Source organism: Protopterus annectens, chromosome 6.part1, assembly GCF_019279795.1.
Source record: "Protopterus annectens isolate FY-2018-M chromosome 6.part1, PAN1.0, whole genome shotgun sequence".
NCBI classification, from domain to species: Eukaryota; Metazoa; Chordata; order Ceratodontiformes; family Protopteridae; genus Protopterus; species Protopterus annectens.
Window position 1 is genome coordinate 128,383,764 of NC_056738.1, and position 27,684 is coordinate 128,411,447.

Genomic DNA, 27,684 nt, shown 5'->3' on the forward strand with positions numbered 1-27,684 from the left:
TGTTATATTTCCATTATACTCAGCCCTCATTAGACCAATAATTGAGTACAATGCTCCCATTTGCATGTACCTCATCAGGCACTTGCAACAATTGGAGAGACCACAGTGGTTTTTCACCAAGAAATTACAGGGTACACAAAATAAGTCTTAGGTGGACAGACTGAAAGCCCTGTCACTATATTCTATCTCCTACAGGTTGCTAAGGGGTGAGCTGTGCCTCATTTACAGGGCAGTCTCTGATCCGTCCCTGATGGAAATGCTGCATATTCGTAAATCAAACTGCACAAGGGTGACTCACTCCAGGGATCTTAACCTAACCTCTGACATTTACAGGTCATGCTGGAGAGATAGATACATCTCCCAGAGACTGCCACTTCTCTGGAACAAGCTTCCAATTCACGTGAAACAGAGCCCCCTCCCTGACTCTCTTCAAATGCAACCTAGATAAATGGATGGGTGACTGTAAATTCACTCCTGGGGGGCGCCCATTACTCGCCTGGACAGAGAAAGTTATTATTAACTACCATAGACCCTTATCTCTGCAAACTTCATTCACCTAACCACTGACAATTGAAAGGTTCACATGTAGCTACTTATAATCAGATACCACGATAGATCTGAAAACTGTACAAATGTCTAAAAAAGGACATAAATATCAGATTTACAGGACATTGCCAATCCTTACAAATTAGGCATACTTGGGATAATTAATTCTGGGAATTAAAATATGCAATCAAAAGCTGAGAACAGGCTGTATTGTTGAAGGACAGCTCACTGAGAGCTAAGTTACTGAGTTTTATTTGTTGAATGTCTTGTTTATTTAATTTCATATGTATATAATAAGTTTGTGCAAAGATGGATAAGGTCAGACCTAGAACTATAGTTAGAAGTCTCTCCCTCTCTCTGTGATTGTGCAGTTGATGTATATAAACACAAGTGAGAGTTTAGGTCACAATCACCCATGTGGAAGGTGTAGGTAGATTGCTGCTTTTAACTAAGGTGAAAAATTGATGAGCTAGTCTTTTCATTCAGTGGTATGAGTTTCAGTAAGATTAGTGAGGTAAAAGCAATTCAATGGCTTGCTGTTAGTGATACAGCTATTATCGAGCCTACCATCAATAAAATGGACTAAACCTTAACAGTTTTATATCTAAGTAGCAGCATGATTTTTTTTCCCAAACAAAATAAGAATAAAACTCCAGCTTTACTCCGTAGCATATCGCCTACTCCGAGGTGATCTCTGCCTAACGTATAAAGCCAGTGGCGTAACTACGTTAGAAGCGCCCTGAGGCAAACTTTTCCTAGGTGCCCCAACACCCCCCCCCCCGGGAACCCAAGCCATCGATGGCTAGCCTTGTCAAGCAATGCACACTCTAAGAGGCTCAAATGTTCTGGACATAGTACTCACTAACATGGAAGAGCATTGCACCTTCCTGTGTGATGTCCTCCCTGATAAGATCAGACCATAAATCAGTCTCCTTTGATATAATTATAAGACCAAATACTCCATCAAGCTCAAAAATGCTTAAGAAGTTTTCAAAAAAGCAAACTACCTCCTACTAAGTAATGGTATAAGAAATGTCAAAGTCCCCTCAAATGCAAATAACACAGACTCCTATGCAGAGGTATACACCAATGCCCTGCATAACCACTTAAGCAGTTGTGTAGAATCAGCTCTACCTGAATGGATTAAAATCAGGTCTTGACGAAAAAAAATGAGCCACCCTGGTTGACCACCAACAGGCTATATAACAAGAGAAAGAAACTAATGTCCAAGAACAAGAGAGAACTGACTTAGCAGATGAAAAAATTCCTCTCTAACCTAAACAAATCAGAGATCTTGTCAAGTCCTACAAAGGTAATTATGAAGCAAAAATAGCCTCCCTAGCTAAGGATAATCATAAAGCATTCTTTAACTATGCCCAAAATCTAAAAAGGAATGCCAAGGTATATGCTGAACTGCTTATGGATGGCACCACTCATACCCAACTGGAGATAATCGCCAACCTCCTAGCTGACAGATTTGGAGCAAACTCCACCCCCTGCCCCTCCCGTCATCCCCAAAGTATACCTGTCACCATTCCTCAGCCTATTATCTCAAGAGAGCAGGTCATCGTGGTGCTCTCCAAGGCTAAAAACATAGCATCAATGGGACCTGACAACATCACAGGTTGTCTTTTAAACAACTTAAAACATAAGCTAGCAAACCCACTTGGATCTCTGTTTAACCATAGCCTGTGAACTGGCTATGTTCTTGTGGGATGGAGGACAGCAACAGTAACCTCTCTGCACAAAGGGGGACAATTAATCAACCCTAGGAATTATAGGCCCATAAGCTTGACTAGCTTCATCTGCAAGGCCATGGAAAGAATCATTCTGGACCTTATTAACAAGGACATAGGTAAACTCCAAACTCTGGAACAACCCAGTTCAGATTCTTTAAAGGGAGATCATGCCTGTTAAACATGGCTGACTTCTTCGTGAAAGTCACCAAGGCCCTGGAAGTGGGAAAGAGAGTGCATACCATCTATCTTGACCAAGCCAAGGCATTTGACACAATCCCCCATTCAGGTATTACAGAGAAACTCCCCCAATTGGGAATTAACCCCTACATTACCAGAAAGGTAGTCAACTGGCTCACTGACAGGACACATAGGTTCATAGGTTCATAGGTTCATACTAGGCTATCTGCCCAAGGCATTTATAAGCCTAGCCCATAGTTATGTGGCTTTCGCCACCCCTTTAGTTTGAATAAAAAACTATGCCTATCATTTTTCTGTGCCTCTGTCAAGCAGTGACACTGAAGTAATCCCTGGGGTATATCTGCGATCTCCCATCCATTGGTCAAGATTCCTCTTGAACAAGGCCAGCGAGGTGCTCTGCCTCACATGTACCGGGATTTTGTTCCACAGCATAAGGAGTCTCTGGGTGATGAATCTGTCCGTCCAACACGTTCTATTTATAACCGTGTCAAGGTTTAAGTCTCCGGCCCTTGTGGTTCTGAGGGATCTAGATTTTTTGAGGTGAAGCATATTCATCAAATCTGGGTTTGACATGGCCTTATATGTCAGGCACAGGTCACCTCTGAGCAAGCGGTATGAGACTGAATAAAGCTGGAGTTCTTTCAGTCGGGCAGCATAAGACATATTTTTGAGACCCTTATCCTTTTGGTGAGGAACTTTTGGGGCCTTTCAAGCTGCAGCAGGTGTCTGGTCAGATACATTCGAGCGGGCATTGTACTCAATCATAGGTCTAATGAGTGATGAGTACAGGGGGACGATGACCTCCCTTGATCTAGATGTGAATCCTTTCATGATCAGGTGGGCGATATAGAAGGTTTTCCTAACTACTTTAGCAACATGAGTGTCAAACATACTGCGAAAGTGGGTGACTTCACGTCTAGCAAAAGACCAGTCACCAGTGGCGTACCACAGGGTTCTGTGCTGGCCCCTTTACTGTTTGGAATTTATTTCTCAGAAGTCCAGACAAACTTGGACAGCCTGTGGCTGATCAAGTTCACCAATGATTGCAAATAAGGAGCAATCATTGAGACCCCCAATGATATTAATATACTGCAGACATAGTTAATAAAGACAAATGATTGGTGCCAAAGCCATGGGTTAAAGCTAAATGCAAAAAGTGTATTATTATTCCCTTTGGGAAAGCTGACATCCTTGCTAATTACATTATAGACAGCACCCCCCCCTAAGTGTAGACCCGGTAGTATATAATCTGGGTACTCAGGTTGATCTGAACTTTGACCAACATGTATTCACAGTAGTAATGAAATCCTTCTATATGGCACACCTTATAAGTAAAGGCATCACATCTAGATCTAGGGATGTTATATTTCCATTATACTCAGCCCTCATTAGACCAATAATTGAGTACAATGCTCCCATTTGCATGTACCTCATCAGACACTTGCAACAATTGGAGAGACCACAGTGGTTTTTCACCAAGAAATTACAGGGTACACAAAATAAGTCTTAGGTGGACAGACTGAAAGCCCTGTCACTATATTCTATCTCCTACAGGTTGCTAAGGGGTGAGCTGTGCCTCATTTACAGGGCAGTCTCTGATCCGTCCCTGATGGAAATGCTGCATATTCGTAAATCAAACTGCACAAGGGTGACTCACTCCAGGGATCTTAACCTAACCTCTGACATTTACAGGTCATGCTGGAGAGATAGATACATCTCCCAGAGACTGCCACTTCTCTGGAACAAGCTTCCAATTCACGTGAAACAGAGCCCCCTCCCTGACTCTCTTCAAATGCAACCTAGATAAATGGATGGGTGACTGTAAATTCACTCCTGGGGGGCGCCCATTACTCGCCTGGACAGAGAAAGTTATTATTAACTACCATAGACCCTTATCTCTGCAAACTTCATTCACCTAACCACTGACAATTGAAAGGTTCACATGTAGCTACTTATAATCAGATACCACGATAGATCTGAAAACTGTACAAATGTCTAAAAAAGGACATAAATATCAGATTTACAGGACATTGCCAATCCTTACAAATTAGGCATACTTGGGATAATTAATTCTGGGAATTAAAATATGCAATCAAAAGCTGAGAACAGGCTGTATTGTTGAAGGACAGCTCACTGAGAGCTAAGTTACTGAGTTTTATTTGTTGAATGTCTTGTTTATTTAATTTCATATGTATATAATAAGTTTGTGCAAAGATGGATAAGGTCAGACCTAGAACTATAGTTAGAAGTCTCTCCCTCTCTCTGTGATTGTGCAGTTGATGTATATAAACACAAGTGAGAGTTTAGGTCACAATCACCCATGTGGAAGGTGTAGGTAGATTGCTGCTTTTAACTAAGGTGAAAAATTGATGAGCTAGTCTTTTCATTCAGTGGTATGAGTTTCAGTAAGATTAGTGAGGTAAAAGCAATTCAATGGCTTGCTGTTAGTGATACAGCTATTATCGAGCCTACCATCAATAAAATGGACTAAACCTTAACAGTTTTATATCTAAGTAGCAGCATGATTTTTTTTCCCAAACAAAATAAGAATAAAACTCCAGCTTTACTCCGTAGCATATCGCCTACTCCGAGGTGATCTCTGCCTAACGTATAAAGCTATGTCAAACCCAGAGCTGTTGGACATGCTACACCTAAAGAAATCCCAATCCCTCTGAACTACATGCTCTAGGGACCTAAACCTTGTCACCACAATAAACAGGACACACTGGAGGGATAGATTCCTGTCCCAGAGTCTTCCTATACTCTGGAACAAGCTACCCATCTATGTCAAACAAAGTTCTTCATTAGCACTCTTCAAGAAAAATCTTGATGAGTGGATGGGAAATAGGAAATACACCCCGGGGATCACTTCTGTGTCTCTGCTGGACAGTGGCACAGGAAAATAACTTTCTTGGGTGGCATAAGGTATGGAACCTTGCTGGCTAGGCTTACGTAGGCCCTTGGACCGATAGCCTAGTACCTACCTATGAACCTATGTTCTTCAAATTTGTTAAAAGGCAATTTATTAAGACTCAGACTAAAGAGCATTTACTGCATAATGACAAATAGGCTGACCCAAGGAATACTGGGGACTTTTTTCTCGATAGAACATTTACATTTTAAGTTATTAGGTCAGCACTGGTATAGCTGGGCTGTCCTGGTTCATCTTGCTTCATATGCCCAAGTGTAGCTCTGGATTTGTGATGCAGCAGTTAATGTTGTTGCCTCACAGTAAGAGGTTCTCTGGTTTGATTCCTGGCTGGGATGCCTTCTTTGTGGAGTCTGCATGTCCTCCCTGTCGCAACAAGCAGAGATATAGTAATTCCCTGTGTTCGTGTGGGTTTCCTCTGGGTGCTCTGGTTTCCTCTCATGTTACAAAGACATGCATCTGAAGCGTTTCTCCCCAGGCCTTTGCTGAAAATTGGCTCGATCGAAGTCAAGCTTTCCCCATAAACAAATATTAAATAAAATTGATAAATAAGGCTTTATATAATGTTAAGTGTGCCCTGACTTAATATCAGGTACTCTAATGTATAACATCAGCGACTCTTTAGATCAACCATTATATAAGCTCTTTAACCATTTCTTTTTAAAAGATTATATACCGGATAACTGGGAAAGGTCATGTGTGATGCTTATATGTAAGGTAAGAAACATCAGTTTTGATAGCAATCTACAGAAAGGAAATCTGACATATACTACAGACATATGCTTTGAGTAGTAAATACTTTAACTATGTGAAAAGACTGTACTTGTACACAGAGATTAGTCCTAGTTCAGTAGGGATTCATGTCCTACTTAACTAGCCACATAGATATTTTTAAATTGTTAGTTAGGTATTAGATGAGGGTACTACTTGTTGGTATTGCTGTATAATTACAGTTATTCTAATGCCTTTGAAGCTGTTCCTTGTTCAGGCATTATAAATAATCTGATACGACATTGAGTCATTATATAATGAAACAGATATACAGCTAGTTGGAAAACAGAGAACAAATCCAATGCCATTTTCCAGTCTTGTTCCCTCTGAATTGTGGAGTACTGCAGGGACATGTTTTGGGTCCAGGACTGTTCAGTTAATTGTTTTTCACTTTTCCATATTCTAAACACCGACAGGTGTCAAAATATATGGATAATTTTAAAATAATATGTGTTTTGTACTGACTACTGATGCTGGTCACATTAATAAGGTTCTTTTACAAGTTCACAAGTGGATATTGAAATGTACTTGCAGTGAAGGATAAATCAAATTTCAGAGGTATAATTCTTGTGCCGTAATGAAATTTGGCTGAAAACTGGAAGCTCTCAATCCTGAAATGTTATTCATTTCACGTTGCACGTAGATTACTTGAAACGTCTCTAAAGGTTTGGTATGCTGCATTCCTGTATGTTGCTGGGGAATAACTCAACTTCAGTTTAAGCAAATGTTATCTTATTTAGTAGACTTCTCTTTCTACCTCAGATTATGTTTAGTAACTAGTTTGATTTAATAATCGTAAGTATTAAAAGCTCAGAATAGTTTAAGCATCTAAAATAATGTTACAATGGTTAAAAAAGCAAATACATTGTTCTAATCTTTAAGTTCATTTTCATGAACAATTTAAGACTTTTATCATATGGTTGTACAGGTTTTGTGCTAATGAGCTAGCTATTTTGACTAATATGTCATGAGGTGCATAGTCGCTTCTAGAAAAATCACATGGAATATACAGCTCATACAGGTAGATCATATAAACTGTGTCTGAATGTTATTTACTAAGCCTCCTAATATAACACCATATTAGACATTCCTGAAATATCTGCCAGAAATGAAGAAGTATAAATCAAGAAGTGAAGCAATACATTTACTGTCAAGAGTATCTGTGATTGAAGTTTAAGACATACATATAATTCTAACTGGAAATGTGACTTGGCTGCATCCATTTGGAATTCTTGTGCTTCAAAGAAATTTGGTTAATCAATGGAAGCTTTGAAGCCATAAATTTGATTCAATCCTTACTACAAGTAGATTATCTGAAAATTCTGAAAAGACTGAAAAGGCTCAGAATTATGCATTCCTGAATGTGGAGTAAGGCATGAAATTATTTAACTATTTTAACTGAAACAGTCTCCATGGTGTCCCCCGAAGTCTCATAAATCCGCTATGTGAATATACTGGGTCCAAAAACAAATAGTGAGGAAACCTCTCTGTGTGGAAGATCTAAGATTCCCTAGAAGTCAGGCACCTAATAAAAATCCAAATAATTACAGGCAGTAGAAATGCTTTCTTTAAAAACTTTCCAAAGTATAAATCCCCTAATGAAAGCATGGAAGCACGAGCTGGTTCAACTTGAATTTTCTTTATTAAAAACACACAAACAAGCAATCCAAACTGTAGCTGAATAAACAGAATAAAGTGTAGAAATTCACCATTCCATTTATATGCCTGTTTAAAAGCATCTGAGTGGTTTACTAGGGTAGCTGTGTTGTAAAAGACAATTAGCATGTCTACTTGCTAAATATCCTTTCACCCATACACCAGTGTGATATTCGACACAGTGCTGCCCTACTTCAAGCTCTGTGATTCCAGGATATGTTAAATTTAACTAAACTAAAAGTTAAACTAGAATTATACATTAATAATTGCTAAAACATCCTGAAAGCATTTCATTGTAGTATCAAAAAAGAAAAAGTTAAAATAAGTCTTCAAAACTCCTTAGAAATCTTTTCTACCAACATTCAGAAACATTTTTAACATAGATGGCTTTTGTCTATTATAACTTGTTCATGTTTGTCTGTCAAGTAGGAAAAGCAATTGAAAGTTAAATAACAATCCCTCGGATTCAGAAAGCCCTGCACGGTGTGCAGGACTAGTGCAGGAGCTCCAGCAGGCAATATGTCTGCTGTGCGATCCAGGAGTAAGCTGTAGGGACGTGCACGAGCGCTCCTGCACTAGTCCTGCATGGACTCAGCCCCTGTATGCAAATTACCCCATTTGCAGGTGAAATCCATACAAATGAGGTGAATTTGCAATCCAGGAAGCTGGAAGCTGACCGTGCAGGACTAGTGTAATCTGCAGAAATGTACTCGGCCAGTAACCAAGTACATTTCTGCAAACTACAAAACGAAGCCATGACAGCTCCAAATAAAGGGTGGATATTATGTAGAAAGCATGCCAATGGCCAAATATAAGGCCACTGACATGGAAAACAGTTGCAAAAATAAAAAAAATCAACTTTTATTTTTTTTTAGCCGATCCTGGCTGTTTAAGCATAGGGCAGTGGCGTGCAAACGGGATTGGGCAAAAAATAAAAAAGAAACCTAAAATAAGCATCCTAACCAAAATCACTATTTTTCCATTATACTCAATGGCTGGCTGAAGACAACATAGCCAGTGAATAGTGGTTGCTAAGGGGTGAGGCTCAGTGTGGGAGCTGTAACTATGCATCAGCAGGCAATCCTATGCAAATGAGGGGCATGATACTGAATCCCAGATCTCCCCTGCATGCTAGTCAGCACCAAACAGTGTAAGAGCAGGAATAGCTTGGTGCAAGCCTAGGAGTTAGCTGACATCATAGGGGGGGTGTCAGGCATACTGTAAGTGGATTGGAGCCTTGTGACTTGGGTTTGCCCTTGGCTTAGCAGAGCTAAGCAAGGGTGTGTGTCTGAGGCTGCCTAGCACTCTTTACATTGCCTATGTGGGTGTGCGCGCGCCATGCACTGGGTTTTAAAGGGAAAAAAAAAGTAAACCAGGAACTAGCAGCTCTGTGCACATTTGAGCACTGTGTTTGTGTGGTGTGCCCCTGGGCTTAAACAGGAAGGCAATAGGTAGGGAAAAAAGTAGTAGGAAGGTAATCAAGGAGAACTAGCATAGCTGGCAGGTGAAATGTATCAGAATCAGCCAATTACACAGGCAGCAGCCGAGCCCAGCCCAGAACACTACTATAAACTATGCAATCACCTTTTCCTCTTGTTTTCCCACATACTCTACACCACCGGTGTATACAAGCGGGGAAATTTTAACAAACAAAAACAACAAAATGATAGGGGCTGCAATAGCTATCATACAACAACATGTGGAAGAGGCTGAGGGTGGTGAGGATGAGAATGCTGCTGATCAACCCACAGTGAGGAGACAGAGAAGAGTGTACAGACCCAGTGTAACCTACCAGGGGCTACATGAGCTGAAGATAGTGGAGTGTTATAGGGTGGACAGGGACCTCCTACAACAAATTGTTGAGCTGTGCCGGCCACGCCTCACACACAGAACTAACAGAGGGGAACCCATCCCAGTGGCTACCAAAGTATGTGTAGGCCTAAGAATACTAGCTACATGCACCTTCCAAAGGCCAACTAGGGATATTATGGGAATCTTACAGGCATCAGCATCCAGGGTACTCCACCAGTTCCTGGCTGTCATGTCAGCACATGCCAGTGAGCACGTATTTTTCCCCAACACCCATGAGGCGTTGGTCAGCAATATGCAACTCTTCCACCAAATAGCAGAATACCCTGAGGTAGTGGCTGCTATAGACTGCACACACATATGCATCAAAGCACCACCCACTGAGTGGGGTAGGGTCTACATCAACCGCAAGGGCTTCCCCTCCATCAGCTGCCAAGTTGTGTGCAATGCCCAGGGCATTATAATGAATGCGTGTGCTTGCTGCCCTGAAAGCTATCACGATTCCCACATCTGGCATCTGACGCCGCTGTACCAGAGATTTGCCAATGGGGATATCCCTTATGGTTACCTAGTAGGGGATGCTGGTTACGCACTGGAGCCGTGGCTGATGACACCAATCAGAAATGCACACACACCCGAACAAGAACTCCATAATGAGACACACACACAGACCAGAATTATAATAGAGCATGTGTTTGGAATGCTCAAGTCATGGTTCCGGTGCTTGGACACATCCGGTGGAGCCTTGCAGTACTCATCAGCTACATGTACTCAAATTGTCATCGTATGTGCCATGCTACACAATATGAGCCTGTGGAAACGGCTGCAGCAGGAACAGCACGGGGCAGTGCCACACAACCCCCCACCATTGCCAAGGCCTGCACAGGCACAGAGTGACTCAGAGGAGGAACAACCTGAGGCTGCCCCAGTAGGCAGAAGGAGGTGTGCCCAGTATGCCCTGGTCTTGGCAAAGAGGTTACGCATAGCATATACACTGACACAGGAGGGACCCAGGGAATGACACCTCACTCTGACTCGCACATACAATAAAAGGGATGCCAAACATGATACTACCTGTGCTCAACCATATGTAGGGAGTGTACTATTTACATCCGACATAGGCAGCCCTTCAGCACCATCCTCAATACTCCTTACCATTTGCTGAATGGAGTAGTATGTATTGTTACCTGTATCTATGGTATGGATGTGAGCATGCAAGGGAATAGGGTGGCTGAATGGGATGCCAGCAGATAGTAGATACCTATAGTGGCAGCATGAGATCTGTACCAAATACTGGTGTCACCATAGTAGCCAGTACTATACATGGTGACAAAACCCACTGCAGGAAATGTGCTGGGCCACATGTGTGTACATATGATGCATACATGCCAGTCAGGGAGGTTCACATACCAAACAACAGTCTCAGCCAGCAGGACAGGTGTAGACAAACACAAACAAAGGCTGTGCTAAGCCTCTGAATGATGCCTATGGGTAACCCCCCCCCAGGTCTACAGAGACAGACTACATCAGGTCAGGCAGTGGGATATTAGTTCTGAAGGGTAGGAAGTCAAAAACTAATATGAAGGTCAATCAAACCTAAGACCTGTAGTACACTGATATGCCTCTAGTCAGCATGATAGGATAGAAAACAGAATGAAATGGAGTACCTGATACCAGTACAGTCATAGCAAATATGTACAAGTCTCAGTTGTGCCCCCAATCCTGTGTAGCAATGTAGAAACAGTCAGGCGTGCCCCGCCCAAATCCTATGTAGACATGTAGTAACAGTCGGGTATGCCCCCCCAATCCTGTGTAGAAAAGTAGAAATGGTCTGGTGTGCCCCCCCCCCCAATCCGATGTACACATGTTGTAACAGTCAGGTGTGCCCTCCCCAAATCCTATGTAGAAATGTAGTAACAGTCAGGTGTGGCCCCCCCCCCCCAATCTGATGTAGAAATGTAGTAACATGTATGTGTAGGAATAATACCAGTGGACACAGATGCCCATAGGTGGCCAAGGTAGCAGGATAGATTGTAGCATTTGTACAATATGCAGGTATGTGTGTGTTAGGTTGGTGTATGTTTTATATTGTTTGAGACTGGTCAGTATGTATGCATTTTGCGGTTTGACCTGGTGGCCATTGCCCAATACTGCCAATGACAGGGCCAAATCCTCACAACTGCAGTGCCAAAGACAATTCCCCCCAGTATAACACATGCTAGCAGTAAGCCATTGTAAATGTATGGTGGTAATATGTGTCACCATCTGAAAGATGGACATGGCATGACTGTTGGGCTAGATATACAAGAAGTACACAGGGAAAAGTACCCCAAACATACAGTATATAATGTGTAACTGTGAAATAGACACACCCTTGGAATTGTACGTACAAGTATACATCACATTATCTGGGCCTGTAGTAGGGAATACTGGTGTTGTCTGGCTGAACACTTGCAGATCACAAAGGTGATAGGACTGATGTATTGGGAAACAGCTGATGTACCTGCACAAGTCAGCATAACTGGTCGTATCCCTTCTGTTGGGAATGGGTACAATATGACCCCCACTTGTGTATGGCAATAGTGAAAGAATGCAGCATGCAGTGCATGTGTCCCCTGCAGGTGTGTCCCTAGTAACTAGCACCCTGCCAGCATCCACACCACCTGATCAATATAGATAGAAAGTATTGGCATGAACACCTAGCACACCTACCCTGTTACCCCAGGGAAATATACTGTATGGCAGTCTGGGACTGTAGGACCAACAGAATGCAACGGCTTGCCACAGCTGGCCTGCATCACCACCAAATGGCCTACAGGCCTCTGCCAAAGGCCTGTGTCTCACATGTACTGCCAATGCATGTTATGTCATGGACAGCCAAATAACAACATAACACGCTCCACATAAGCCATATGCAAGGCCATGTGGACAAACCACAGTAACATTTCCACCATGTCCTACTGCATGAACTGTGGACCAACACCAAAAGACAGCTGTGATGAGGTGATAACCTTAGGGAAAGTAGCAGAGAATGTATGCATAATGTATGGAAGAGAATAGAATAATAGAGGGGTGGGTGGGAGCATGGGCAGCATGGAATGTGCATGGTTCAAAACACAGCCATGTGCACATACTATCTCTGGCTGCAAACACATAAATGGGTGGCCACAAACCTGCCTGTACACCACAATAGGGGTAATGTCCTGACTTATGACTCCTGTCTCTGGGTAACCTGTGTGAATCTGTACAGCTGTGAGGTATTGACACAGCAAGATAAGGCCATACTGTCATGTTGATGGATGTACAAGTATGGGATCCTCTGCCAGCACTGTACCAAGGTACTGAACTGGATATACGGACCCAGCAGCAAGTGTCTGCAGCTCCCCCTCCAGAATGGCATAACTCTCCATGAATATATAGGCATTTGCCCACAATACTGGACACAGCTGTATTCACCCTTGTTCCCCAGGACATCACTATGAGCAAGAATGTCCACATGACAGTATTTGAGGACATAAAATATTACAGTGTATAACAGTACACATGTCTGAATATCTCTGCTAACACCAGTATAATGTAGCAGAAGCAGCACATACACAATTACCTACAGTACACACTATCCCTTGCACAGTTTGACCCCATATTGCCAACTGATCTACAGATATCCTGCAGAAACAGTTTGCTACCTGTAGGTGTAGAACACAAAGGTCTGCACTGGAGTACAAACTACCTGGAATGGATCCACACATTCAATACAGAAGGGCATACTGGGCATGCTCACACACAAAACAAATGAAGCCCTTGTCTGCACATAACAGTGGACCATACATATCTGACAGTTGCAGATGTTAGTGCATACACTCCTCAGTATTCACCAGTCATGCTTTGCACACACATTGGATAGGAATGCAGACATATATCCAAGGACAACACACTATAATATGCCTAAAGTAGACATACATAGATGTGTGGAAGAGAGTGACAGTGACAAAGAGCCTTCCATCATGAGGCCTGTCACAACCAGCACACAGCCAAATGACTACAACTACATGATGTGTAAATGTCACTCACTGTAGAAATTAGCCACTGGTATCGGCATTACAGACTCTGTGGTGCAAGTGCTAGTTGTGCAACATGACTGTACAAGCCAGTAGTCATCTAGCAGTTGTATACATGTACCATTGGAATATAAACCTGTGTGTGCCTGCATGTGGTGTGTGGTGTGTCAACCTCTAGATGAATGGGTTATGGCCCATGCACACACACTGCCCTCCCCATAGCAATACTATGACAAGCCTGCTGATGTCATCCACTTTGAAATACACCTTTGGGAATGGAGTAGCCCAGTAATCTCTGTGGCATGTCCTAAAATTGCGTAATGCTGTAGTGTGATAAACTAGCTAGGTAGGAGTTCTAATCCCATACATGGCAACTGTGTGTGTGTGTGTGTGTGTGTGTGTGTGTGTGTGTGTGTGTGTGTGTGTGTGTGTGTGTGTGCCTGTGTGGGGAGCAATGCTTTTTAGGCTAGTCACACTCACTACAATTCAAATGCCTTACTTTGGCCTTACTTTGGCAAGGCTGCTGATATCATTCACTGTGAAATGCACCTTTGGGAAAGAAGGAGCACAGTAATCTCCATAGTGTGTCCTATAACAGCGTTATACTGTAGTGTAATATAATGCTTTGGTAGGGGTTCCATGTCCACACATGGCAAGTGTGGATGTTTGTGTGTGTTACTTTGTCTGTGTAGGGAGCAATGCTTTTTAGGCTAGTCACACTCACTACAAATCAAATTCCCTACTTTGGCAAGGCTGCTGATGTCATTCACTGTGAAATACACCTTTGGGAAAGGTGTAGCCCAGTAATCTCTGTGATGCATCCTATAATTGCATAATGCTGTAGTGTGATAAACTGGTTAAGTAGGTGTTCTAATCCCAGACACGGCAAGTGTGTGCGTGTGTGCGTGTGTGTGCGCATTGTCTGTGAAGGGAACAATGCTTTTTAGGCTAGTCACACTCACTACAATTCAAATGCCCTAGTTTGGCAAGCCTGCTGATGTCATCCACTGTGAAATACACCTTTGGGAAAAAAGTAGCCTGGTAATCTCCATGGCGCGTCCTATAACTGCATAATGCTGTAGTGTGATAAACTAGTTAGGTAGGTATTCTAATCCCAGACATGACAACTGTGTGTGTGTTTGTGTGTATGTGTCTCTGTCTGTGTAGGGAGCAATGCTTTTAGGCTAGTCACACTCACTACAATTCAAATGCCCTACTTTGGCAAGCCTGCTGATGTCATTCACTGTGAAGTACACCTTTGGGAAAGAAGTAGCCCAGTAATCTCTGTGGTGCATCCTATAACAGTGTAATGCTGTAGTGTGATATAATACTTTGGTAGGGGTTCTATTCCCACACATGGCAAGTGTGAATGTCCATGTGAGTTTCCTTGCCTCTGCAGAGTGCAATGGTTTTGAGGCAATTCACAGTCACTACAACCTCCAATGACCTTCTTTGGCAAGCTTGCTGTCATACCCAGTGAAATACACCTTTGGGGAATGAGTACTCCAGTAATCTCTGTAGCGTGTCCTGTAACTGCATAATGCTGTAGTGTAATAAACTAGTTAGGCAGTTGTTCTAATCCCAGATGTGGCAAGTGTGTGTGTGTGTGTGTGTGTGTGTGTGTGTGTGTGTGTGTGTGTGTGTGTGTGTGTGTGTGTGTGTGTCATTCGTATACTGTGTGGAGGTGGCTGTGAGTGTGTAACAATTAGACTCACTGTGGAGCAGCTTTTGCAAATTTCTTATATGGTGGCCCTATTATATGTCACAATGTCCATCTTACAAGAATAACAGATGTGAAATAGCTGAGAGGCTGGGTTGGCAATCCATACCCCTACATGTGACATCAAGGCCTGGTGAGCAAAGTTAGCAACTCTTGTATTACACAGAGAACATTCTCAACCCATGTATCATACACAAACACACTTGCTTAGGCAACAACCACTATGTTGGTAGTACCCTGCATATTGCCCACAGATAGTAACCATGCTGTGATTACAGTGGACTACAGAGAGCATGGCACCCTGTCCATCAGTACAATACACACGTACATGCAGACAGTGTGCCTTCACTATGTTCCCCACTGGACGCCTGCAACACCTGTGGTGCCATCAAATGTGACCCACAAAGGACATACCATGCCTTATACACATGCCCTATATGGACAGATGCCACTGACACCAGGGAATACCTGTATCATGCTATCAGTGTAGGTGCAGGGTCAACCTGCTGTCCATTACCTGTTCCCAGCACATGAGGCCAGCACAGACACATCTAATGATAACAATCTGTGTACACAACATGGGCCAGACACCCCAGGTACAATTTCACATGTCACTGTACATGCATGTGGGATGTGTGCACATCCCAGACAGCATCCATGTCCTGGACTAAAGAACACATACATGGCAAGCATTGCACAGCAAAGGCCACACACAATAGTTACCCAGGTGACTGGATGGTGAATACAATACCTGCCTGTGTGGGCCAAACCAGACACTACACCCCTGAGCCACACTGCAGACCATTGTCATGTGGCCTGATGCCAAGGTATACCCTTCACCTAGACTTGTATAGCCTTCTGGCACAGTCAACCTCTACACACCCGTGAAGCAATGCACACATGCATGTCAGTGCTGGCACCCTGTGTCTGTGTGTGTGGTGTATGATGCTTTTGACCACATTCACACTCACTACAACCTCCATTGGTATAATGAAGCATGCTGTCTGATGTCAGACACCTTTACATACCCTTTGCCCATATAACCTCCGGATAACCCCTGTGGTGCATGTGATACCTGCACAGTACTGTACTGTGGCAAACTAACTAGTTAGGAAGTGTATTCCTGACCCTGCCAAGTGTGTCAATGTGTGTGAGTCCCTGAGAGGGTGTGGCTGTGTTGACTCTGACACCTGTTCATGTGGACAGGCATGTGTACTACATCTACCATATTGCTACCATATTACTGTTGCAGATGTCACTCACCATCACATATACATTTGGACAGCTCCTCAACATGTAAATTATGTGGCGCATGCAATAACTGCATAGACATGTGATAGCAATACATAGTGAGGCAGGGGTTTGATACCCTGTACTGGTAGGCATGTAACACAAACATGCTTAGGTTTTACTCTCCTACCCCTACCCTGACTTACCTTGTCTCTATTTGCCTCTCTCACTCCTTCTCTGGTGGATGTGGAGAACTACACCTGCTTTGCTTAGGCATCAGCGTGTGTTTTGTATGTGATGCTCATGATCAGCTGATGGCCTCTGCACAAATTGCAGCCCTCCTCTAGCTGATTGCATGTGGGACAGCTGTGGTAATATTCCCATAGCCAATTGCAAGGAAACACACTCCAATATCTAGGAACATCATGTTGGTGTTGGGCCTTTTCATTCACTGTGAGCAGGACCTAGATCTGGTGTTTGGCAAACAGTATCACAGATGGATTGGGAATTTACCTCTAACAACATACACTGTGGAAACAGGCCAACACACAGGAGGGGGATGTGGGTGGCTTGACTACAGAATGTAAGTGTTGCTATTCTGCATTTGGAGTATGTTGGTTTAACAGGGTGTGTGTGGATATGGCTGGGCTGCATGTTTTATTACCTATCATGACAGTGCTATGTTTTTGAGGAAACCCCCATCTGTAGGGTCATCTGCAGACTGGGCAGTGTGTGCTGCCTTTTGTTTCGTCTGTTACTCACAGAGCATCTATCTGAGAACTGCAGAAGCATAGTCTGAGGATTGCAGTCAGTACATGGTGACAGCCATTAGAGTTACTGACTTCATATCCCTCATAGGACATATGTCACAACAAACCCTGTTACAACAGTAAATGTATGAGGTTATCACAGCAACATGTCAATATTGGCCCTGTGTTTGTGCCTCCAGCCACAACTCTGTCAAGCTTTGTACATATATCATGCAGTAAGAGGTGCATATGTTCTGTACGCCATTATTTATTCACATCATATCAGATAACAAGCTGGTGAGATATCAGACTGCTACACAGACTGCTACACATGTTATGTATAGTAGGGGATATATTTGAGGACATAACCTGGGCATTTCTGTGGTTGTGAGTATAGTACTGAGGTCTGTGTACATATGGTGATTGTTGACAGTGCGTGTATTGTGAAGATGTACCTTGGCTTGTGTACAGAATGTGGTAGATGTCATTGTTCTTGGTCCTGTTCTATTTGATGTTACATGCTGCTCCAGTGTATGTTACCCTATTGGCTTACAAGTTTGTAGGGCCAAACACAAACATGTCCCATACCACAGACAGGCATCGGACCACACTGTGTAGTGGCCCAGTATATGTAGGGTTAGTGTGTGAGTGGCACATGTGAGGATGGTGTTGATCAGATAGTCCATATACTGTAATATTAAGCTAGCTTACCATATGTGGCTGTGTTCACATTGGTTGTGGTTATGCACATTCACACAGGTGTCTGTTACTCTGTACTGTGACATGCCTGTAGAGCTTGCTATATATGCAGGTACATGTGTATTTCCCCATAAGAAATGTAGGCCAGTGTTGTGGCAGTCTGTCTGTAGCCTGCACAGTGCTTTGTTACCTGCCTAGCAGCTTAGTGTACTTGCCCAATGTGATGTTATGTCCAGGTACTTGCCAGATATACTGCTGCCAGGCCACCATAGTAGTCATGTATTTCTGACAAAACAGTGGGATGCTGTACAGATGTATGTCACTAACTAATGGGTAGTATGTGGCCATGTTACCTCTGTACCAGCAGTTATTATGTGTCAGGATGTACAGGGGTGTGTGAATGCATAACCAATGGGGGCAAATGTATACCAGTATTTACATGATATACCCATCTACATGGCTGTTAACATCCACATTGTCAGACTTGGTCCACATGTCTTTCCTTAAGGGGTTCTGTGTATACCTCTGGACTGACCAGAGTGTGTCAGACTGTCCACATTTATTGACCATATCTCTGCTGTAGTCCACAGGATCATTACTGTGCTAGCAGTGGTACTGTACTATGATGTCCTTAGGATGTCTGTCAGTAGCCAATGGTGCACATGTTAAAAGTAGATGTGACTTCCCATACACAACATATCTGTTAGGTCAATCCCTATTACAGTAGCAACAGTCTACATATATACCTGCAATACATACCTGACATCCCCTTGCACTAAGAGGTTGGGACTACTGGGGCTGAGGTAGGACTCCACTCCATGTTCTGGATATATGGTGAACATATATGTATATATAATTATCCATATATCTATATAGATATATACACATATACATATCGACATACATAGATGGATATGTATTTGTACATATATATACATATATAAAAACTCATTCATATATATATATATATATATATATATATATACACACAGCAATATATGTCTACACATATACAGATAGAGATACATATGCACATATACTTATGGATATCTACATATATATTGACACTAATACGTATATCAGAATAGATATGTATGCACATATAGATATCTACATATATATCTACATAAACAGGCATATCTGTACACATAGGATGTGCATACATATATAGCTATACTTATATATATATATATATATATATATATATATATATATATATATATATATATATATATGTATGTATATACGAAGAAATCTACACATGGCCCTATATATGATGCACTATACAGATGTGTATACAGACATATGTATGAATATACATGTGTATGTACATGTACACATATATAAACATATATGTATATATCCATATTCCTGTCTTATGTAAACCTCACGGTTGTGTATACCCTTCCAGATGTATCTCACCGTATGTATCTGATATGTGTACATTATGATAAAACAACATATGTGATGCAACAGTCATATTAATAACAAGTACTACACAATTGTGGAAGTAATGGGAATTGTTCAAGACTAATCAATATCTGTAATGACAGATATATTGGAAAAACAAGAGCTTTCTTCACAGTGGTTATGGCGTAGTGGTAATGTGTTGTGACTATAGTGTATAGGGTCCTGGGTTTGAGACCTGCAATGGCTGTTCATTTTGTTGCTGGGCAGAGCAAGGGCTGACAGATACAGAGTGGTTAAGGCAGTTTTGAGCAGCTTTAAGTGCGTTTGCGTGGGTTTGCGCAAAGCTAAGCGATGCTAAGCTACAGGTAAACGTATGGGTGCTTACACAGTGTAGGCTTCGCTTACCAGTGCGCAGATCAGCTTAGCTGTTATATTGCAGCAATGTTAATACCTGCTAAGCATGGCTTAGCCCTGGTAACCAGTTCACACCACCCAGTCTGATAACATAGCAGGGTAATGACATCTGTAATAAGTGTATGTAATGCCATGTACAATACATGCACCTATGTGCTGTCATTACAGTAGCAAGGGATGTGAGTGTCATGTCTGGGACACAGACTTATATCAGGCCTGTACAGCACTGTTATCCATGTGAATGTGTTACATACACGGGTAGTAGCCCAGGGTACATGCTGTCACACTGGCATGCAGTGTATCATGGCGGTACTACTGTTGACAGTGCTTACCCAGGCAAGAGAAGAGTGCTAAATGTAGTACTGATAACAAGCACATCTGCAGGCATAGCTGGATTCTGAAGCCTCCCTGTTGTATCCCTGGTGTGTGAGCTGTGTCACAGTATATAACCCCTACTGGATAATGATCCGACATGTGGAATGTAACTGTAGACTACCCTCTGTACAGCACATGTTAGTGAGGGCTTCCGACATGTAGTTATGGCATACATATTGTTGTCAAATGTCTATCTGTCAACACATTCATCCTACTGCATATCTACTTGCCAAGCTGATGACTGTCAGTCCCTGTACAGATGTGCAGATGGCAGGTATCCAGCTGGGATATCTACAGGCAACCTAAGCTTGATTGACACTGACATGTCTGCACAACTGTGTAAGAACTGGCACATATAGGAGACAATACCCTGTACACACCACATGCCATGGGTACCTTCCCTACACTACCACAGTCAACAGAACATGCTTAGGTACAGGTCTCCATCACAGACACTAACCATGTATTGTAATATATGTTGCATACATGTCAACTTGATCATCTCAGTGGCCATGTGCAGGAGGCACTCAGAGGATTGGCTGATGCATGTCACTCTCACACTGAGGGTCACCACAGTAGTGTCTGTCGATAGATTGCCTACTGCCACATGGCAGATGGCAGGATACCACTGTACACACATCCCCTACACAACCCATCTCTCCATGGACATTAGCTAGGTACACAGCTATGACCACTTGACAATGATGCACTCCAGTACTGACACATGTGTACATGTGTATTACTGAGTATAGCAGTGTCTGTGTGTTAGCACGCCTGTACTTGAGAATTCCATGAGGGCCTTCACAACCACTGCAACACCCATTGCCATAGTCAGTTGTGGCAGGATACCACTGTACACACATCCCCTACACAACCCATCTCTCCATGGACATTAGCTAGGTACACAGCTATGACCACTTGACAATGATGCACTTCAGTACTGACACATGTGTACATGTGTATTACTGAGTATAGCAGTGTCTGTGTGTTAGCACGCCTGTACTTGAGAATTCCATGAGGGCCTTCACAACCACTGCAACACCCATTGCCATAGTCAGTTGTGGCTGCTGCTGTATGGGAAATTGCATGTATCCTGTTATGCTCCTCTCCATACCGGCTACACGAGCCTTGCAGTACCAGGACAACAGTATTGTACAAATGGGTTGATAGGCATGGAATACCCATTGAGTTCTGGCAAGTGTGTGTATGTGTGTATGTCTGTATATCTGTAGGGAACAGTATTCTGAGGCCACATACTCCTATTACAATACCCATTGCCACACAGTAGTACAGATAGTGTTGTTGCTGCCCATAGGTGAGGCATGACAATGCAACACCCTACTATGCCTGTGGCATGTGCATTAGATGCATATCCCTGTAGTACCACTGTTGGGATATACAATGAGTTGTATCACAGTCGTGGGCAATGTGTGATGGTGGGTATGTCAGAGTGTCATCATGGGTTTCAGGAAGTACAATATCCACTGGGGGATGTGGGTGCTGTGTACACTGTCATTACACCAAGGTACACCCAGTATATGTCCCATGTACCAATTTATGGTTACCACTGTCACCATCAACCATACAGGTAACTGATACCACAATCCAGGCCAGTTATGCATGTGCTGTATGCAGCCTACCTGTAACACATTAGACACACGGTCAAGTTAGCAGCAATAGGCCCACGTTGCTTGGTGGACCATACATTTGATACCATGTGTGTGGGTGAGGGGTGTAATGAGGTGAACTGGGCATGGTGATGTGGTGTGTGTAGGTATGGAGTTGCCCTAAGTGTGTTCATATAGTGTGAGGGTATGCATGCACACAGTTCTGCCATGTGGTTGTCCTACGCAGGTGTTTATGGACAGCTTCAGACCATATCTGGCAGGGTGTGCAGTTCACTGCTTCTGGCCATGGACATGTGGACTGTGCCTGCCAGGGGTTTCATGGGCATGTCCTGGTACAGGCCTCAATGTGCTACTCTCCCCTGATGATGACAGATGTCTGCTGGAACCAGGTCCCTCATAGGACTGTCCAGGACCACATGCTCATGGCCTGTTGTGGTGTGGTGTGGACAGTGCCCCCCCACAGTGCCAGCGCTGGTACTGCCACTATGGGAACCCCTTGGTGTCCTAGCACATCCACGTTGACTGCCAGCTGTTGGTGTTGCTGGCCCACATCCACACGACCATTGCCACACTCCCACCACACATTCAAGCATGGACAAACCACAGTCGATGAGGGCCATCATCTCACCAGACCGTCTTTCCATGAGCTCGGTATAAGCATGGATGGCACCAGACATTTCACGGAAGTTGTCGCTTGCAGATGTGAGAGCAGCCCTCTGCAGCCTCAGGCCCTGTCTGGTGTAATGTTCCATACATGCCTCTGCCGCCATGCCAGCCTGAAACATGCGACTGCTGGTACCAGTTGTGTCGCATCTGCTAGGGGCATGATGACCAGTGGCCCTACCACTAGCACCCTGGGACATCTGCCTATGTGGTGCCCTGCCAGACATCCTGCTATCCCTGCTGTGACCAGACACAGTAGGCATGGTTACCACACTCTCTTGTGCACTGCCACTAAATGCCAGCTGTCCCTCCACTATGGCCACTGGTGATGGGGTATGTATAGGCACTGAAACTGTGTGCAGGGACGGGGTGGCTAAAAGGGGATGTCAAATGATGGGGCTGTTTTGGCCCCTGACAACCCCACCTCTGCCTCAACAGTACTATCATCATCTTTGGTGTCTGTATGGACACCAACATCAGATTGCATGCAGGAGGGACCCTGACCCACCTCACCATCTGTGACTTTAAGACCTGTACAGCATTGCATAACAGTATACACACACACACACACACACACACACACACACACACACACACACACACACACACACACACACACACACACACACACACACACACCACCTTAATACCTACCTGTCCTTGACTTTACAGACAGTCCGACGTATATTCCCATGCATTCTCCATCCTGCATCACACTTGGTAACATACACTCATTAATCCCACTCATTAACGTATCATTCCCCTAAATGCCTAGACAAGTGATCACAACCATACCTTTAGGTCCCAAAACCAGGACCGGAACACAAAAGGAGGGGGTGTGTCCATATTCATCAAGAACACCCACACCTCCAGGTTAGTAGCACAGCAAGCGGAATCTGAGACCATCCAAGTGCAATTGACAGTGGGTAAATTGACTGTTCAATTTATAGCTTGCTACAGATCTCCCACCTTGTCTCAGGACCCTCACACAGCATTCCTGAGAACATTAGAAAGTATGAAGATTCTACCCAACACCATGCTACTGGGTGACTTCAACTATCCAAACATTGACTGGGAAAACTACTCAAGCTCAAACGCCCTAGCCCAATGCTTCCTTGAGTTTATAAACTCAAACGCCCTTGAACAGCTGGTCACCACTCCCACAAGAGGTGACAACATACTGTAGGACCTGGTCATCACCAACATGGGGAACCTATGTTCCACACCTGAGGTAAACTCGTCATTGGTAAGATCAGATCACAAACTAATCACACTGGACATCCACATCCCGAACACCCCCCAGTCAAGGAAATCAAGGTAAAAAACTTCTCTAAAGCCAACTCCACACTCCTCAAGACCGAGGTGGGAAGTTTCAAAGCTCCCAATCAAATGGAAAAGGATTACCCATCAGCAGAATCCTTTACAAGTGCATTCTATGAACACCTTCAAGAATGCATGGACCGAGCCATCCCAAGTAAAACCAAGACCAACTCCTCAAAAAAGAGGAATCCAGTCTGGTGGACCCCGGCCATAAATAAACTTTACAACAGAAGGAGGAAACTCCTGCAAGATAGAACAAAATCCCGAAATAAGAAGGCATATCTGATTAACATCAGTAAAAACTGCGCTCCCTCATTAAATCATCCAAGGCCAACTTCAAAAGAAAAATAGCCAATGACTCTAAAGATAACCAGAAGGCCTTCTTTAACTATGTCAAGAGTCTAGGGGCAAACTCTCAGATATGCTCCGAGCTAGTGCATAATGGCCATAAATGCACTGAACCAATCGACATTGCCAACATCCTGGCTGACAAGTTCAGTGCAAACTTCACCCCCCCCTCTCCACCAAAGGGGCTAGCACCCATCCCAGAAGAATGTGGTGCTCTAGATATCTCAGACACACAAGTAAAGACAGCCCTTGCAAAGGCCAAAAACACAGCATCAATGGGACCAGATGCTATCCCAGGTTGTGTCTTACACGAGCTTCAAAATGAATTAACCCCTCATCTCAAATCACTATTCAAACTCAGCCTCTCTACAGGCTATGTACCCAAAGAATGGCATACAGCAACAGTCATATCACTCCACAAAGGTGGTGCCACAACTGACCCTGGGAACTATCACCCTATAAGCTTGACTAGCTTGGTCTGCAAAGCCATGGAACACATTATCATGGAGCTCATTAACAGGGACATTGGGAACCTCCAGACACTGGACCCCACCCAGTTTGGCTTTGTTAAAGGCAGATCTCGCCTCCTGAACTTGGTCGACTTCTTCAAAATAGTCACCAAGGCCATAGATGAAGGGAAGGTGGTCCACACAGCATATCTGGACCTTGCTAAGGCATTTGACACCATCCCACACTCAGGAATCATAGACAAACTCACCAGCTTAAATATCAACCCCCATGTCACGAGATGGGTTGCCAATTGGCTCTCAGACAGAACCCATACGGTAAGAGTGGCAGGCGCCATGTCTGACTCTAAACCAGTCACAAGCGGAGTCCCACAGGGATCAGTCCTGGGACCCCTCCTGTTCTGTATATATTTCTCTGAAGTACAGGCAAAAGTGGAGGGCCAGAGAGGAGCCAAGTTCGCAGATGACTGTAAATTGGGTGCATTAATTGACTCTCCAGCTGACACAGACATCCTGCAAAAGGGTCTCACAGAGACAAGCACCTGGTGTCAAAGTCACGGCCTCAAGCTAAATGCCAAAAAATGCATAGTAATCCCATATGGGGAAAAACAAAGTACCTACAAACTACCACATAGATGGGAATCCACTAAGTACAGAAGAAGTAATTAGGGACCTGGGTACCCAAGTAGACAGCATGCTCTCCTTTGATAACCACATAGCCAAAACAGTCAGGAAATCCTTCTATGTGGCACACCTGATCACGAAGAGTTTCTCATCCAGATCCAAGGAGGTGATTGTGCCCCTTTACTTCTCACTCATTAGGCCCATAATAGAGTACAATGCCCCATTTGGGATGTACCTCACTAGACATCTGCAACAACTAGAAAGACCACAGAAGTACCTCACTAAGAGGATTAAGGGCCTTAAACAATTACCCTATGAAGCATGACTAAAAAAGCTCCAGCTCTTCTCAGTCGCTTACCGTCTGCTCAGAGGTGACCTATGCCTGACCTATAGGGCCATGTCAAACCCTGAACTAATGGACATGCTTCATCTCAAAAAAATGAGATCCCTCAGAACCACTCGTTCTAGCGACTTGAACCTATGTACAACAATAAACAGGACATGCTGGAGGGATAGATTCCTGTCCCAGCGACTCCCCTCACTCTGGAATAAAATCCCAATCGATATTCGACAGAGCTCCTCTCTGGCCCTCTTCAAGAGAAATCTTGATGAGTGGATGGGTAATCGTAAGTTCTACCCTAGGATCACTTCAGGAGCCCTGTTGACAGAGGCCCAGGTTACTAATCTAATGGGGAGGCGAAAGCCATCACTCTGTGGCTAGGCTTATAAATGCCCATGGGCAGATAGCCTAGGACTTACCTATGAACCTATGAACACAGGACCTGTTACTCCATTACCTCCCTGACCTGAGTGGAGTGGTTTTACATGGCCTCACTGCTGTCATTCAGTGTTCACCCTGTGTATGTCTGGACATCATGAACATGGCCCCTATATGTGAGGGGCTACTATGTTCACTCCATAATATCATGCATTGGATTGTCATGTGTATGTATTGCTCAGTACATGCCAGATATGCTGCTCAGTCAGCCTATCATGTGACAACTGTAATATATGAATACACTCCCTGGTGTTGTCTCGTAATTCCCCAATGCATCTGTAGTGCTACATATGTGGGTTGTCAGTCACCTCTCTGCTGAATGTGATATTAAGGGTATACCTGGTGTCTGCCTTCCCTCCCAATGCTTGTTCCATGCTACAGACCTTAGTATACTATCAGATGTCCTGTGATTATATACATGACAAGTATTCCTGGTGTGTCATGTGTCAGTCCATGTCCATGTACTGCACGATCCCAAAGGGAAGTGCTGTTGTATGAACAACCCCACAATCACACATGTGCATACATGGACACCCACAGAAACACACACACACACACACATGCACACACACATACTACATGCATCAACCTCCCTCCACTTCATCAGAGTGACCCTACAGACAAACTAACCACCCACCAAGACACACACACACACATACAGGTGCGGTTGCACAATGATAGTATACACAGTCCTCCTATTACCCATCTGTCAACATGCATAACATATGGTACACAACAGCATGCAGTGCAGCTATAGTCAATCCATGCTAGCAACAGTATACATGTGTGTGATGCATGTGCTGTGTTACTAGGTGATGTCCCTTCCCCTGGATACCACTGCACCCATGTACACAGTATTGCTGTGCACATATTCTGCACCCTGCCATGTACTGTGCACCACACCTCACAGGTGTACAATCCATTGCTGAATGTGTAGTACTGTGTCAGTTATGTCAGCTTTAATGCTCACAGCCCCTATGTTTTTCAGCAACACGTGCCTAGGATGATATATGGACACATGTCATTTGTGAATGCCTGATGTCAGGTTTACAGCTCTCAGCATGTACACAGTATTGCTGTGCACATATTCTGCACCCTGCCATGTACTGTGCACCACACCTCACAGGTGTACAGCCCATTGCTGAATGTGTAGTACTGTGTCAGTTATGTCAGCTTTAATGCTCACAGCCCCTATGTTTTTCAGCAACACGTGCCTAGGATGATATGTGGACACATGTCATTTGTGAATGCCTGATGTCAGGTTTACAGCTCTCAGCATCACAGGACCATGTATGACCAATCCAATACTATTACACTGACAACTGTCAGAGCATACTGTGGCTATAGAGAGTGTACACACTCTTATTGATATGATGTACCCTTCCTTGATCTGCCATGGGACCACATCACTGCATATATTAACAGTACATGAGCCTGATATGTGACATATGTCCTGTACATTCACATGCAGTGTCTACGGAATGTGTTAGGTGTGCGGATGCTGACCATGATGCATACACTCCATGTGTGCATATGTGTGCACACCCTTATCA